Here is an 11770-nt window from a genome sequence, read left to right as displayed (position 1 = left end):
ATTTTTGCAGCAGAGTCTTGTTTACAGTCTCAATCGAAACTTTTTCTATAGTTTCTACGATCTCTGCTGCTGATTACCTTTCCTTTTCAAGAAAGTTTTGTGGTTTTGGTTTGAGTTTGTTGAGACAATGTATTTTCTTGGGAATTTCCTCCTACGAGACGTGAATATTTTGCTTGTATACAATTACAATTTTACTGGGCCATTTTGATTCTTTAACTTTTTTCTTTGGTCTTTTGGTGATTTGCAGAACTGATCTTTGGATGTCTCTTTGGCACTACAGTAAACAGTTTGGAACGCAGTTTGCTTTTCCGGGCATAAAATTTAACGGCTGCCCCCCCCCCCCAATTGGTTGTGATCAGGAAATTTTTGCAACACCCATTGGTTTCATTGATTCAAAATGTGTCCTTATAATTTGCTTTTCGCAATTCGCTTTTGTAACTGTAAATCCGCTAGGTTGTTACCACTGCATTACAGTAGTCAGTTTAACTTATTTTCTATTCTTTTTTTCCTGTTAATCAAACCGGGTTGTTACAGATCAAACAAAACTGGATTTCAATATGTGTAGTAGCTCAATTCAATAGGAAAACAATTCGAAGCAATGATATACGCCTAAGACCTTTTAATGCAAAATTTTTTCAAAACCTTACCACTGTTGGGCTTTTTCCTTGCTACTCATGCGTTGAATTGCTAGAATCAAGGGTTTGTAACAGTTGATTTGCAGTTCAAACAATTCATAGATATAGAAGTCAGTATCAAATATTTTACCGCCCTCATCGTTTTGGTTTTCTTAGTGTAGCAATCAGTTGCGCTTCTTGAAATGTCCATTTATACCTCCACGCGTTGGTTTCGCAATTTTTGATTGCATGTTCTCTTCTCAGACAATCATAAAATAAGCGTTGCTTCCTCGCTGCTACACATCGGTCGTTAAAGTTCAATTTTTGGAGTAAAAAGACAGTTCCAGGCACGATGGGTGTCATCAACTAGGGCACATTGATCGGTTTGCGTTGGCATTTTGTGTATACATTCAAGCGCTTAGAATCTTTCATGCAAAAATTCCGTACCTGATAATCATTTTTCATCAAAAATAAGATCAGTCCAATCCTTGTTCTTGTCATCATGAGTTTATGTGGTAGTTTTGCACGCGTCATATACAATGTTGAACTTGATTAAAGCTCACCTGCCTGTATGTACTCTTTGGGCACGCTCGCAGAATGCTACACACAACCATCAACAACCGAATAAAGCTTGCTGATTGCGAAGCTTCACCTGACTTGCAAATGCAGGCTCTCGAGTAGCGCATCTATAATTACATGCCCTCTTCCAGTTTTTTTATAGATTGCGCCAGGCAGCACTGAAGAACTTTCCAGAAAACCCTATCCTCAAGATTGCGGTTTTTGTTTCGACTGTTTTTATCGTCTTTGAGTGCAAAATTTCTCTGAAGCGGTAATCGTGCGTTCAACCACTGTTCCGATGAAAATAGCAGGCCACTCGGGCCACTGCAGTGTGTTTCTGTCGAAGTTGTTCATTTCAATTTTTGGGAGTTGACTTCCGCTGGATTGCCTATAGGTGTAACTGCATCCAAATTTGGACGAAACATCTTGGTTCTCAGAGCTCAAAGAAAAATCGCGTGCGTTTGAAATCATGCATTACATGTCTGGTTGTTCAATACTAAGCTGTCATAAAAATTGGATTTTGGTTTCACACTGGTGTCACAGTGTACTCAATTCCTTCGACACAGTCATAGACCGGTTTTATTTACTCCCAGTTGTGGGCAGACGAGTCACGCAAAATGGCTAGCTGAGAACGTATGTCATCGTTTTCCAAGACCGTGTTTTTTTGGAGCTCTAGGTCACATTTTTCAAGTCGAGTTGCGAAATGCTCTCGAATTGAACTTCCAATTTAATCAACATTTCATCTCTTCCTTGTTTCGCTTTAGAAGTCTCAGAGGCCTTCTTGGAATCTTGATAACCCATAAATACGTTGATTTGATCAGTTTGTGAAAACGACTATCAGTTTTTAAAATCGAAGTTTATAATTTCTTCTATAATTTGTAGCAACCGATCCGGTTGTTTTGGTTTTTTCAAGTTTCGCACTTCAACCCTTTTACTGAATTGCACATTTCCATTTGACTCGTTGGTGTTTTGTTGAGCACTTGCTGAACTGATGGTTGAGTGTGCTTACGGCTTTTTGCAATTTGCTTTTGTAACTGTAAATCCGCTATGTGGTTACCAGTGCCTTGCAAAACTCAGTTCAAAACTATTTGCAAATCTTAGTTTTTTCTTGTTAATAAAACTGGATTAGGTTGTTACAGATGATACAATACTGGATTTCTCTATGTATATTAGCTCAATTTGATAGAAAACAAATCAAAGACAAAAGCACACGACTAAGACCTTTAAATGCAAAGTTTCTTCTGGCCCTTACTTCTATTGAGCTTTGTTCACGCAACTCTTGCGTTGAAACATCAGAAGCTGGTGTTCGTAACAGTTGAATTGCAGCTCAAATATTTCATAGAGACAGGAGTCGGTAACAAATATTTTACTGCCCTCCTCTGTTTGTTACTTTGAGTGTAGCAATCAATTGTGCTTTTTGTTATATCCATTTATACCGCCACTCGTTGGTTTTTGCTATCTTTGATTTCATGTTTTCTTCGCAGACAATCAGATATTTAAAGTTGCATCCTCGGTGCTACATGTCAACCGCTAAAATTCATGTTCTGGAATAAAAGACAGTTCTAAATACGATAAATGCTATCAAATAGAGCACAATGATCGGTTTGCGTTGGCCCGTTTCTTTTACTTTGGAAATTGCATTAATTTTTTTTTCAAAAATTGTTTTCCATTTTGTGTTAAATGGCAAATATTCGAGTGGCAAAATTTCGAGTGGAAAAATTTCTCTGAAGCCGTAATTGTGCGTTCATCCACTGTTGCGATAATTATGCCAGGTCACTCGGGCTACTCTAGTGGTTTTCAATCGAAGCTGCTCTTTTTTTATTTTTGGGAGTTGATTCTGCTATGACAAAATTTTTTGAACCCTTACTTATGTTAGGTTTTGCCTTTTGTACTCATGTGTCAGAAAAACCGAGACTAGGATTTGTAACAGCTGAATTGCAGCTCAAAAAAAACGTTGACACAAAAGTGGTTGACATATATTTTAATGATCAAGAAGAACTTTCAAAACAAACCACAACGACAAGTTACTTTTCAAGGATATGTAAAATGCAGGACGCAGTAGCACCTCATTTACTGCTCAAAACAATTCATTTTGCGTTTTTTGCTGAGATAAAGGAAGAACGCCGTTTGCTATGGGTACTGTAGATGAGCGCAGTTGAGTTAATCTTGTAGTTCTCATATCAAGTGACTATTACTGTACTTAAAACTATAATCAGAATATGAACTAAAAATAGGACTAACCTGTTACTACTACAACAGAAGGTAAACAAATTCGAACAACTTAAAATAAAAGAATTTTATTTGTCTCATTTCTTTACTGGATTGTTTTGACCTGCTACGCAAGCTCCACTCTGACATCGTCGGCCCTGTTTCCCTTCTTCGCCAAATGGTAAAATGGAGCGAGTTTTACGACAGGCTTCCTGTAAACTCCCTTTGTTGTTAGAATCGTTAATGATCGAGTTGTTGCTCCGTTAGAACCAATGGTGTTTTCTGTAATACGGCCAAGTTTGTAACATCCTCAATTGTCACTGTCATCGACCAACCAAACAAGATCACATTGATTGGCATTTCTGTTTTTTAATAGTGTCGGAGACCCTTCTCTGAGTCTGTCACAGATTAAGATGAAGTTTTCTGAGTCTGGCTTAAGCGTGTGATTGTTCAAAGAGCTTTCGATAATCAAGAAAGTCTTCTGCGCATGGTAAATAGGGCAGACAAATGTTTTTGTTACCAATCACAAAAACTTTTGGGATGAGAGCTTCCATATCGTTTACATCAGATCTGACTGGTGTAAACCGGCTGGCATTCAACTTCTGTGCAACAAGACACCTTGGTGATGACAAAAGTCTTCAATATTTTCTTGGTTCCCCAAAAACGCTTTCTTGCAATTTCTAACTATTCGTTCCCAAACTCGTTTACATCAGATCTGACTGGTGTAAACCGGCTGGCATTCAACTTCTGTGCAACAAGACACCTTGGTGATGACAAAAGTCTTCAATATTTTCTTGGTTCCCCAAAAACGCTTTCTTGCAATTTCTAACTATTCGTTCCCAAACTCCTCTAAGGTGATATGCTGCAGGCGGGTTGAACTTCCAACTGATCCCATGGTGAAGCTCAAGATTGCAGCTTAAATAATTTGCAGATACAGGTGTCAGGAACAAATGTTTAATTGTTCAAGAACATTTTTCAATTCAAGACACAGTAACAATTTATTTTTCAAGAATATTCAAAACTTCGATTCAGTAACAAGTTGTTTACTGCTCACGACAGTTCACTTTTGCTATATTTTTCTGAGTTAGAGGAAGACGGCCGTTTGCTAGGGCTACTTTATATGTGTGCTGTTGGGTTGTTTCTGTTATTTCTCCTTTTTCTTCATATCAGGAGACTTCTACTGTACATGTACCTATATCTAAAACTTAGAACATAACTATGACTAAACAGTTACTATTACAACAGAAGGTAGACAAGATATGAGAAACTTAATACAAAAAATAGTTTCCTTCTCTCAGTTTTGTACTGATTTATTCCTCCCCCACGCACGCATGCTCCGCTCCAACAGATTTGTTTCGAAGTGTCCCAAAGCAAATCAAATCCATAGTCTACAGAAACCAAACGGTTAACTTCTTTTAATGTTTTTACTATTCAATCATAAATCCAAGATTACACGAGGAAACTGAAAAAAAAGCTGCATCATTTATTAATTTTTAAAACTGTATAATCTAAGTGATGAGGGCAATATGATTTTGTATAATTTCTTTGAAGTGTAGTCTCCAGAAAACTATTGCTTAAAAGGAGAGTTTCTCAAGGGTGCATTTTATACAATATTGACAACTTTGTCCTAATGGCTTTTCTCGCAGATAAAAAGTTTTTTAAAAAAAACAGCCCTCAAACTGAATTAGATTTTTTTTAAAGTAAACTACCCTATGAGACCAGAACCAGCCTTTCTGTCGCCTTTCGTCTTCTGGCAACACCAAATTGTTTCAGTTTGAAGCGTGAAATGTAAATTTGATTTAATATTTTTGTAGAAAAATCTTAATTTGAACAAAAACTACGCAAAAAGTTATCAAAATAATGCCAAATAGCCAGTATTCACAAAAAAACTCTAAACCTCGATAGTTCCTCGAAAAACAAAAAAAATCAAAAAAATCTTTCTGATTTTGAATTACACTGGACGAGCGTTTTAATTATACTAATCACATTTTCTACGATGAATATATCGATCGACCAAAATTGTCTGAACAAAAAAAAACCCATTTGAATATATAGTTCCTCCCCCACAAGTGGGGTCGGAACAATAATGTTGATGAGTGGGGTCGGAACTCTTTGCGCAAACTCACATTGTGGGACATCCCTTTTGTACTTTCAAATAATGATAAACCGCGAAATTGGCGTCAGAACGATCATTATTGCAACGCAAAACATCACAAGCATGCTAAACCAAATTTTCTTTAAATTGTGAGGTTTCGCGTTTGTATTATGGTATTTCCTTCTTGATGAAATCTGTTCAAATTTGGTTCATCATACATCAATGCACATTTTGCTCACAGTTTTCATGAAACAAAAAAAAATAATGAAAGTGAAGCTTTTTCACTCCAAGAGTAAACTCAAGTTGGACCATTTCATGCAATCCGATTGCTGATTACGTATAATAATTATGTGAACCTTAAATATTACCAACGGTTTTTTAAATATTTGGCCTTTTTTGCATTCTGCATCGAAGTTAGTATTATATGACTGTTAATATTTGCCACTTTGGTAACATTGAAAATATTTTATCGTCGGGAAAAAATTTTGATATCGAACTCGCAATAATTAGAAATGCGCTCATGAATATTCTTCGATCTGTTTTGTGATAATAAAATAGTCACTCTAACTATTTCTGCACTTTTTATTGCGATCGAATTGCGGCCATTTAATGTATTTGTCTATCAAGCTTAGATCTCCCCAATTACGATTAGTTGAATGATCAAATGAATGAATCAATTAATGACTCACACCGATCATTCTGATCGCTGTGATCGTTCAGATCATTCCAATCAATCAATGAACTGGATCATTTGGTTTTTGCCTGATTGTTTCTATTACGTATGATTAAAGTTTTGCTATTTTGTTGACTTGAACCAATGAAAACGTATAGTTATTATGTGAGCAAAAAGTACGTTCATCAGTAGAAAAATCTTCCATTGCAAAAAAAACAATAATACCCGAGCATCAAATTGTTGTAATCTTGATTCACAAAAAGTCAGGAAGGCGTGAATGGAGAATGAAGACAAAGATATGAGAAATTGGAAATCGCTAAGTGGTGTGTGTCTGAATTTAAAAGTAATAACTTATAAAGAAAAATCAGAATAGCCAGTCAAATTTGACTTCTTCAGCATAGGTTGACTGGCGATGGGAGAAAGGAAGTTAAAAATAAGTGGTTTAGAAAGAATTTCAGGCGATTAATTTCATTTCATTCTTCTGATTTTTCAAGCTCACTTTAAATCGCCCCCTCCAATTTTCATTTTTTATTCTCTCCTTTCTTTAGCGCTCAGAAACCATACGGTTCAATACCAGTTTGGTTTATTAACCAGAGTTATTAGAACCCAGTTAACCAGCTGCTTGCTGAAACTTTCATAACCAAGGTTTTAGCTTTCCAAGCTTTTAAAAAGTTGATTGAAATTGATTTAGAGATTATAACTTTTATTAAAATTTCACCAGCAATTTAAACGACATCAAACGTTGAGGTATGTTTTAGTTTTATTAATTAAATTGTAAACTAATCAGAAGGACTGTATTTTAAAAAAAACAGGGAACCTTTAAAGAATTAATAATTTTGTTTTATCACATAAGCAAATTCGAATTTTTAACCACTTCGCTTTTGGGATGTAATGAAGTGTAATATCTCAACGAGTTACAGCCCACATTATAATCGTGGTTTTAGGAAGTATATAATTTTTTCATGGCAATTTTGTACAAACTTTTCTTTCAAAATATGCATATACTTATCTCAGTGATTAGAATGAATATCAGTTTCCTAATTGCTTATTTATAAAGAACAAAAACATCTAAATTGAGAGATCTAAGCACCGTCTAAAAGCATAGAAAAATTGGTCAGCAAAACTCTTCTGCAAATGAATTTCTGAAGCGAACTTTAATTATTAAGAGGCAATCGTAATTATACCGTCACAACTTGTCGACTTGATAGAGGACCTCGCTCCATCATTAACTGTTCATTTTTCGCTAATGTGATGTCTGATAATTACTTGTAAATATCCCTTCTCTAAACTTATCATCATGTTATAGTTTAGGTCTATTTTATTATCTTTTAAAAGGCCTTCTAAAAGTTAAAAATTCATTGAAAAGTTAATGAAAAGTTGAAAAATTGGAGATAATGATAATAATATTTTGCCAAAAATCAAAGTTACTAATAGTGTTATCTATTATCTTATTTAGATGAAAAAATAGCAAACCAAAAAACACATCCATATCAGTCTTTTTTATAATTGCGACCAATGGTTGCCACTGAAACGTCTTTTTGGAACTATTATGATTTTAATAAAGGCAAAATTCTCATAGATCAAAGCAATATCTGCAAAAACATCTCATATCGTTTTGAGTACCCAATATAAATAATCTTTTTTTTGCTAAATTCAATTTATTTAAACAAAGTTAAATCTTTCTTAAAAACCTTACATTAAGTTCAACTGCTAAAAAAAATTACACGCTGATCTTAAATCCCGGGTATATTCTTAATTGACTTAGGGATCTTTGAGTTTTCCTTATTTTGTTTGATTTTGATGCCTATATGTAGCCATGAACAATGAAACAATAACAATTAAAAATTTTTATGATTTGTTGCAAAAATGTTTTTGGTAAAAACAAAAACAATGGAGCACCAAATTGAGTCCGTTCCTTCAACCGCATTTAAACAGTCCACTGGTTTTGATAGAAATTTTACAAACTTATAACTCAAAATGTTATTTATGATATGATTAAAAATAATCAAATTTCGTCAAATCTTTTGAAAATAAGATTTAGGATAATTTTCAGATAAAAAGTGTCAAAAATTGCAGACATTGCTATACAGCTGTCAATTTACAAAATTTGGAATTTCTAAATCGTATGGATCAATTCGCAGCACCAAATTAGTGCACGCCAATATTAACAGTAATCTTCCAAAAATTTTAATTTTCTCGTATTGTCGAATCAAGTGTGCCAGTTTTTATTTTTTGTCAGGGTTGAACTTAAGCCTTCATTTTTATACCTTGAAAAAAATTCTATTTGAGATTTTTTCTGATGTTCAGAAGAATTCGATTGGGAATCGAAAAAGTTGATTACAAAAAACTAATAATTTCAGCGCTAAGTTTTGTTCAACATTTCATAACTTTCAAAGCTATTTTGCTGTCGGCTTTTCGTTTGTGAAAACAGTAAATAAGCTTTCCACTTTTCTGTTAGAAGGGAAGCAAAAAACTTAGAAGCTCGATTGCAATCAAAAATCAAGATTTTTGATGTAACCTCGAGCAGCTGCATATAAATGTCATCTTTAAAAACAAACTTTTCTGAAGATTGGGCTGATTGATAATCCGTAAATATTCTTGTACCTCATTTTGTTTTTATGCCTCATAGCACTCCCACATTGTTTTTCCTTCAATTAAAATTTTGTTGCATTTGATCAATCTCTAACATATCGTATCATATCATTTCATACATAAAATCAAATCTGTTCATATCAGATATATCATTTCAAATCTTATCATATCATATATCATATCATATCATATCATGCAGCATATATATCATATCAAATCATATATCATACAAGGCGGCTCGGTAATGTGCGATGGCACATAAGGTTCCGACCCCGCCCATCCACAAATTTGGCATAATTGTCTACCAAATGAGGAACAGATAGAAAAACCCAAAAATTATTTTTTGCGATTCCCAAAAAAAGCCCAAGTCTTTTTCAAAAAATTCTGTATCAAAGATAAGATAGCCTCCAAAGCAAATAACTCAGTGGAGTAAAAGTTGATGCATTAGATTGCTGTAATATGTCAATATTAAGAAAGCGAGTCAAGACGAAAAGCAAAATCAAACAACAACAACAACAACAAACATTAATTACATCAAAAAATTTATGTCCCTCTTAAAAAGTAAATTTAATAACAAAATCAACATACCGTCAGATAAACCCAAAACTAAACAAAAATAACTTATAAATCCCCAGAAAACATATGCGACCAGTCCATAAAAAGGTTTGGTAACAATTATACAAGAAAGAACAAAAACAGTAAAGTAAAAAAATTAACTTATTTTTTTGAAACAGTTGACTTCAAAGTAATAAATACCATTATGAATCAATTAATATTACCACAAATTTACGATTTCCACTACTTCTATAGAAGGGCATTAGGACCTGTCCTTATTCATTTTTTAAAGCGGCTAAAAAGAACAACAAAGAACAAACAAGATTTCAATTGAAACTTGCCAGAAAACGCTGTCAAAACCGTCAAGCCAATTTTTGGCACTCAAAATACATTTGATTGCGCCTTCTTCAAACAGCTATAATTTAGTACGTGGCTATTCATTAGTAAGACTAGGTAACAAGCAGACAAAAAAGCGAAGTGCTAAAGTATGTAATTTTTTTTTCGAAACAAAATTACATTCAATGTCATGAAAAGCATTAATAACAAAAAGAGCTATTTAAATAGGGTCGTTTATTGAAAAAAAAGCCCTCGAGACCTGTAATTATCCAGAATATTTCTTGCATCTACAAAAAGAACGTCAAATATGACAAAAATCACATTTGTTTACTTTTTTTTGTGAAAAACCGGTGTCGAAGCCAGCAAGGTCATAACAAATTCTTTAAAAGATTTTGGGACACCAATCCCTCTTATTCCTTTGACACCCATAATGTTATATTTGACCTTTAGTTAACTAACGAGATTAGGTAACAAAAAGAAACATAAGAAGAACAAAATTGCGAAGTTGAAAAAAAAATTTTTTTTAATTTTGGAAAACGATTGTTTTGATCGTCATGAAAGCCATCAGCTATCTACTAATATCGGACTATCGGTTCTTTTACTCTTCTATGAAAAGCCAATGAAAGCTATCACTATACAGGAAATTTCATACGACCGAAATGACAAAGTATAAATGACAGTTAGAGACAAAATTAAAAAATTCAATTGATTTCTTCAAGAAAGAGGCGTCGAGGCCGTTAAAACGATGATGTATATCTTTCAAAGTTTTAATATGTTCAATTGTGCCTTATTCTGAATGCTAATGCGGTGACATGAGAACCGTCAAAAATGTGATAATGTGACAAAATTAGAAAACGTGAAAAACTGGCAAATATCAAAACAAAAAAATCTGAAATCTTGTGTTATCAAAGCCAGAAAACAATAATTTTCAGGCTTAAAACTGCAACTGAGAATAAATGTTAAATAAGTAGAAAGAAGAAGCGGTCATTTTTTTGCTGACATTAATCTGGAAGTTGTACAAATTAAGAAAAAGTTGAGAAAAAGTTAATTAAGCCATTATTTATTGAAAGGTCAATTATTTTTAAAAAAAGAAACGACCATAAATTTTCAATTAAAAAACTTAATGCATTAGCTTGGAGCTGCTTAACAAGCAAATCGGTTGGACCTATCACTCCTGAGCTTTGATTTGATATGTTCTGTTTTTTATTATTAAAAGAAAAGTCTTTTTTTTTAAAAAAAAAGACCGACTGATTAAAACCCGATTTTTTTTGGATTGTAACAGTCCTAGAATGGCCAAAAACAAGCCCTAATAATACTTATTGTCCCTTAGGAATAACTGATTTTTCGAATGTTGTAGATATAGATAATTTGTTAGTTGAAAACTCAAAATAAATTCTGCATTTTTGATAATCAACGAGTAAAGTTGGCAAAAAACGGTAAGGTTTGAACTACAGTGCACTCTCAGCGGACTCTGAAGTAGAAATAGCCCCCCTCTGAGTCTACAAAGATTTTGTGAGTGTTGTTTGGGGATGTACTGTCGGCAAATTTAATCAAAGTGGACTAAATTAGCTTATTTCGTGCTGTTTTTGATGAAAAAGTCTAAATTTTGAAATGTTTATCCAGATTTTTTGACCAAAAAAATTAAATCAAAACAATCAACAATGCTTGTTCGTCTTCAAAAATAAAATCAACGACACTATTCTTAAAAAATATAACAAATTTTAGCAAAATTGACGAAAATTTAGGCAAAAATTCCGGAAAATGTGAATAAAAACAACGTGAATTCACTCTTCTTTTCTCAGAACTTTAAACCTCGATAACTCTCTCTAGAAATCGAAAATTAAAAAAATCTTTTTAATTCCATATTCTACGCTGGATGAGCTTTCTAATGATACCAGTCTCAACTCTCTACGATGAATATATCGTGCGGCGAAAATTCACGGAACAAAAAAAAAAACCCAGTTGAGTATATAGTTCCTCCCCCCTCAAGAGGGTCGGAACAATAATATCGTATCATATGGTATCAGATCATGCAACAAGGTAAAGTTATGTGTTGTCAAAATCCAGTGCTCATATGACCCGTTTAATTGGAATGATATTACGACTATGACTGAGAACTGAGATGGAGGTGTAACCTTT

At 33.7% G+C, this 11770-nt stretch overlaps 1 protein-coding gene across 2 annotated transcripts in view; it reads left to right on the top strand.

Moving 5' to 3' along the window:
• Window positions 1-6604: 6604 nt before the first annotated feature.
• LOC142343208 (choline O-acetyltransferase-like) overlaps window positions 6605-11770 on the top strand; it is a 154507-nt gene continuing 149341 nt past the window's right edge. For both annotated transcript variants that reach the window (XM_075394952.1, XM_075394951.1), the window contains exon 1: window positions 6605-6895. The gene's annotated coding sequence lies outside the window, so the exon portion shown is untranslated. The remainder of the gene's footprint in view (window positions 6896-11770) is intronic.

The sequence above is a fragment of the Convolutriloba macropyga genome, chromosome 7 (assembly GCF_964194025.1).
Source record: "Convolutriloba macropyga chromosome 7, txConMacr16.3, whole genome shotgun sequence".
NCBI lineage: Eukaryota > Metazoa > Xenacoelomorpha > Acoela > Convolutidae > Convolutriloba > Convolutriloba macropyga.
Note: the sequence above shows the minus strand (reverse complement) of the source record. Positions and strands in the feature narration are given on the sequence as shown.